Source organism: Macadamia integrifolia, chromosome 1, assembly GCF_013358625.1.
Source record: "Macadamia integrifolia cultivar HAES 741 chromosome 1, SCU_Mint_v3, whole genome shotgun sequence".
In the NCBI taxonomy this organism is placed as follows: Eukaryota; Viridiplantae; Streptophyta; class Magnoliopsida; order Proteales; family Proteaceae; genus Macadamia; species Macadamia integrifolia.
In genome coordinates, this window is record NC_056557.1 from 16,644,896 (window position 1) to 16,651,253 (window position 6,358).

Here is a 6,358-nt window from a genome sequence, read left to right on the forward strand (position 1 = left end):
CTTTCTTTAAAGATGGTTGGAACAACTTGCCTTTAGGTGGGGATAACATACAAACCCAGAATTCTTCAAGAGTTGGGTAGATCTCTACTAATCCAAATCAAAATACATGTAGGTTGGCATCCTAGTGTTGAAGCACCTACCGGAGTAACTGATGATGTAATTTCACACACCCGATCTGATAGAGGAATGACACATTCATGGATTCTTGTAATCCTGATGCCCTTATGTTTATGTCCAAGGTCCATTTCCTCAATGTCTCATCCAACGAGCTCATGACTTTTCCTGAAACCATCATAAACAAAAGAGATATTATGATTTGTCAAAGCATTACTCATTAGCTAATGACTCAAACAAGCCTTGACCACTATTGCATTAAGCCCTTCTTTTTTTTTTTTACCGATCAAGGGTGGTGGATAAACTAGCCTTGATAAACTAATGTCAGATGGTGATTTTCTTTTAGGGGTTGGAATCTTGGATAAGAGTTAATGGACCAATGGTTGGATGACAGATACCTAGTGGCCTTTTATGCCAAATGGCGATTCTTGGGGGATAAAATACTGGATAAGAAGTGATGGACCAATGGGTGGATGACAGATACCTAATGGCCTTTCATGCCAAATGGCGATTCTTTGGAGACACAAACTATGATGATCTTTTAAGATACTTTGGTTATTAATCGAGGAAAATTACCTATAGATGGTTGAGACCGCACTTGCACATGTCAAGTTGCCTATGTATCCCTCAAAAGGAATCAGGTCTGACGTAGTTCAAGCTATTCACCCTTTCAGACATAATATTTCTTGAGTTGATCTATGTTGACTAGTTTAGGTATTTCTTCGCTGTTGTGGTCTATGAGTTTCACATCTTTGCCTAGTAAAATCTCCTTGACATTGAATGGACCACTCCAATTGGGCTTGGATTTCCCTCTTGGGTCATAAATTGGGGCTCTTTGTTTTGAAGAACAAGTTCAACCTCCTCTATTTGGTGGGGTTTCACATTCTTGTTAAAGGCCCTGGCCATTCTCAGTTGATATTTTTTCAGATTATCCATGGCTCTCATGCGCCTTTCATCGAGAAAATTGAGCTCGTCATATCTGACCTTCACCCACTCTCCTTCAGGTAGCTGACTATCAAGAAGCACCCTTAGGGATGGTGTCAAGATTTTCACAGGTAGAACTGCCTCAATGCCATATACCAAAGAGAAAGGGGTTGCCCCTGTTAAGGATCGTACAGAAGTGTGGTATGCCCATAAGGCAAGGGGTAACTTATCAGCCCAATCCTTGTGTGTTTCTGCCAATTTCTGTAGGATGACTTTGATGTTCTTATTGGCTGCTTCCACTGCCCCATTGGTCTATGGCCTGTAAGTTACCGAACTTTGTGCAGATTTTATCAGTCTTGCCCCAAAAATGGGATCCCTGATCTGATATCAATTCTTGAGATACTCCATATTGAGAAATGATATTTTCTTGGATGAATTTTGCCACCTTAGCAGATGTGAGGACTGTATAGGACTAAGTTTCTACCCACTTAGTGAAATAATCAATGGCTACCAAGATGAACTCGTGACCATTAGATGCCTTGGGGTTGATCTTTCCAATGATATTGATACCCCAAGTGGAGAATGGCCAAGATGACTTAGCGAATGCAGCTCGGTTGGCGGGATATGTATGATGTTAGCAAATATCTGACACTTATGGCATTTCTTGACAAAGTCCATGCAATCTGCTTCCATTGTGTTCCAGTAATATCCCAGACTAAGGAACTTCTTAGATAACATCTTGGCATTCATGTGGGGTCCACAAAGGCCTTGATGAATTTCCTCCATGATGGTTATAGCTTGTACCTCATCTACACACAACAATTGTATTCCGTCATAGGATCTCTTGTATAGCAGATCCTCTTGAAGAATAATCTAGGCGGTAAATCTTCTTAGAAACTTCTTTTCTCTATCAGTTGCTTCAACTGGGTACTTTCTTTCCCTAATAAAATCCACTATATGAGCTAACCAAGACCGACCATCCATAGTGAGAGAGTTCACTAAATTTTGATAAATGGGCCTACTTCTTTGTTCCACCAAGAACAGTCGAACCCTAGCCATAGGGTTGCATTCTACCATGGAAGCAAAGGTTGTAAGGGCATCAGCAAACCTGTTGTTATCTCTCTAGAAGTATTCAAACGAGATCTTCTCAGAGTGTCCAGTCACCTCTTCTAGATGTTCTTGATATGGCTTCAACTTTTCATCTCTAGTTTTTCACTTTCCTTGTTTCTGACAGATGATGATGGATGAATTGCCATATACCTTGATCCCTTTTACCCCAATATTCAAAGCAGTTTTGAGCCCCAAAGCACAAGCTTCATATTTGGCAATACTATTGGTACAGGGGAAATCGAGACAGAATGATGAAGGTAAATAAAGGCCGTCAGGAGTGACAAGCAATATTCCCGCACCACTTCCCTTCTGATTGGTTGCTCCATCAAAGAATAACTGTCATCATTAACTATGTCTTCTTCCTCTATTACAATGATTCCTTCATCGGGAAAGGCATCATCCAAGGATCTTCCATCTTCTATGGAGTGGGCAGCTAAATGATCGGCTATGGCCTGCCCCTTGATAGATTTCTGAGTAACATAGGTGATGTCAAACTCTGATAGTAAAAGCAACCAATGGGCCATTCTTCCAGCTATTTTTGGTTTCTCGAAGAGGTATTTGATGGGATCCATCCTTGAAATGAAGAGCACCGGATACGAAACCATGTAGTGTCGTAACCTTTTTGTTGCCCAAATCAACGCAGCACAAGTTCTTTCCAAAGATGTATACCGTGTCTCATATTTTAGGAACTTCTCACTTAGGTAGTATATGGCATGCTCTGCCCCTTCTTTTGCCTCCTTCTGTGATAGAAAAGAGCCCATAGAATATTCTCCCACGAATAAGTACAAGAGAAGTGGCTCTCCTTCCACCGACGGAGTCAATACTGGTGGGTTCATGAGGTATCCCTCAATTTTGCCAAAAGCTTGTTGGCATTGGTCATTCCATTCCATGGGTTGGTCCTTCTTCAACAGCTTGAAAATTGGTTCACAAATTATAGTCAAATGAGCTATGAATCTGCTAATATACTGGAAGTGACCTAGAAATCCCCATATTTGCTTCTCAGTCCGAGGTGTGGGAATTTCCTGAATCACCTTGATCTTGATAGGGTCAACTTCAATGCCTCTTTCACTCACCAAGAAACCTAATAACTTTCCTATTGCTACCTTGAATGCAAACTTCTGAGGATTCAACTTCAGCTAATACTTCTTGATTCTTTCAAAGAAACGCCTTAGTGTGGGAATATGCCCCTGTCGATCTTTTGACTTTACTATTATGTCATCCACATAAACCTCCACATCTTTGTTCATCATGTCATGCAATATGGCAGTAGCTACTCTCTGATAAGTTGCCCCCATGTTCTTCAGTCAAAAAGGCATCACCTTGTAACAATAGGTTCCCTATGGCGTGGTGAAGGCTTTCTTCTCTCGATTCTTTGGGTGCATGCTTATTTGGTTGTATCCTGAGAATCCATCGATAAATGATAATAAATCATGCCCCACTGTGTTGTCCACCAATACATCAATAGGAGGTAATGGGAAGTCATCTTTAGGGCTTACTTTATTAAGATCTCAGAAGTCCACGCACATTCATACCTTGCCATCTTTCTTCACTACTGGCACAATGTTGGCCAACCATTGGGGGTACTTCACCACTTGTAGAAACCCTGCATTCCACTCCTTCATAACTTCTTCTCTGATCTTCTCACTCTATTATGGCCGTATTCTTCGGAGCTTCTTCTTTACCATTTTTTCCTAAGGTAGGTCGACAATCGATGCTGCGTGATGTTGGGGTCGATACCAGGTATATCCTCATAAGACCAAGCAAAGTCCTCGGCGAATTCCTTTAGAAGACTAATCATCTGTTCTGCTTCTTCATCATCAAGGGTAGTGCCAATTTTTACCTCTCGAAGGCATTAGTCAGTTCCTAGATTAATAACCCAACTATCCTCATGGATGGGTTGGTGTTTCTTTGGTTTGCATTATTTTATTAATTCTTGATATTTATTAAGATCATCATAAAAAAAGGGAGGCAAGTCATACTCGGAATCAAAAATTTCATTCATGGAAGAAGGAGTAACATACTTGACATACAAGGACTTTGGACTCTCGTCTAGAGGGGAGGCCGACACGAAGTCATAAACAATAGACTCAACTACAGACTTGATAACTGGCTTGATACTTTTGCTAAGGGTATTCAGGCTGGTTGACTCAATAGCATGAGAAAACTTGAAGTGTTCTCCAATGCTTGTCCAGTTCAGAATTGGTTCAGTGGCTTGATGGATGAGGAGGTGTGGCAAGGGCCTTCTTCTCCTTCTGAGAAAGTTGCTGCTATTTCTTCAGTGCCACAATGGTTCTTCTGGATAGGTGTTTGTTTCTTCACGAATACCAGCTAGTCAATCTCATGCTCTCGAAAGCTGAACTTTCTGAGGGGTGAAGATTGGTGGAGACTGCTCAATCCTTTTTCTATAAAGTCCATCTTTTTGAGCTTATTGAGGGATGCCATCCTGGTGCCTCGATCACATCTTTGACCACCTTCATGGACCTTCCCATTGCACTTGGCTTGGGCACAGTACATACAAACCATCATTCTCTGTGCTCTTCTTTGCTTTGCATACACACTTCTTCCTCTGAAAGGATGAGACTTGAGCTCATGTAGCTCTCAGGCTCCTAGTTCTTATAAGAGGGAGCAAATGTAGCTTTTTAATCAATGGGAAGTGACAGACTCCAGGTGAGCCATATCATCTTTTCCCATTCTCTTTTTAGGAGGACTCGAGGACATGGTGCCTCCTTTGATTGGATCAATGTTGTAGGGTCACCAGAGGAAGACCCAATCTCAATCAGTGCAATTTCTGCTATCTTAGTGATGCAACTATCTTGATCACTTTCTTTAACTTGTATTTTCTATTGTTCCACTTCATGAGTCACCCAGTCGAACTTGTCTTAGAAAAATACTTCAAATCCTAGTTGCATTTGTGGCGGTTTCATCAAACCATGGCTCCACATTTTCGTAGAAAGGGAAATCCTCTCCTTCTTTTACAAAATACCCATTGAGAGTAGGGTAGTAAGAGATGGAGATCTTCCTAGTCATCCTTAACACTTTCTACCCTTTGGTGGTCGGAGGAGTGTGCCCAAGACCATTCTTTCCTTTGTTCACTGCCAAACTAGGCTGCTTTAGAACTCCTTGATGATATTTCCCTAGCCCCATGCCAAAAAAATATTGCATATTCTTCATCATTTGATTTACTAGAGGACTCCAGATGGCTTCATAGTTAGCTGGGATTTCCTCCTTTAGAACTTCTTTGGAATGGCTGCACAAGTTTTGTCTAATTCAAAACCACTTAGTTGGACTTCCTAATCTTTTTCTTCCCCATTTTCAATATTAGCCAAGGTATTAACCTTTCCTTCATGATCTCCGGCTACTGTGATCACCTTTCCTTCATGAATGAACTTCATTTTCTGATGAAAACTAGAGGACACTGCCATGGCATGATGCAACCAAGGCCTTCCCAAGAGCATGTTGGAAGTTACCGATATATCAATGACTTGGAAACTAACATCAAACTTCACTGGGTCAATCTTTATGGAAAGGGTAAGGATGCCAAGGATCTTCCTCTTGGTATTATCATATGCCCATATGGTTTGCGTAGTCAGCCTCATTTCTTCAAGGTTGATGCCAATACTCTTTGTCGATCTCAATGGTAGCACATTCAAAGCGGACCCATTGTCAATAAGAACCTGGGGAACCACCTTGTCAATACATTCTATCATGATGTGGAGTGCTTGATTATGCTGGACCCCTTTGGGAAGCTCTGAATCTAAGAACATCAAGGATTGTACTACATATGTTGCCCCTACTATATGTCAGAGACTTCAAGACTGCTTCACAGTGTGTGGGGGATGCCAACAACAATCCCCAAATTGAGATATTTGCTTGGGACTTCTTGAGTTGAGCCAAGACAGTGTTCTTTGCCTCTTTCTTCAAGCTACTAGTTCTGGCCTCATTAGCCCTTGATTGTTCTACTGCTAGAGCCTTGCCCTTGTAGTCTTTGCCAATTCTAGTTTCCATCACGTTGATAGGTTTCTTCATAATAATCTCTGTGGGATAACAATCTTCATCATCACTATTTGTTATGTTGATTATCCATACCATGGGGTCATCCTCTTCTTCTGATTCTCTTTCCCTACTTGGGATTGGAAGTTGAGGTCCTCCACAAATATCCATAGCCTTGGCTCATAACTTTTTGACTGTATTAGAAAGCTATTGGAATGTA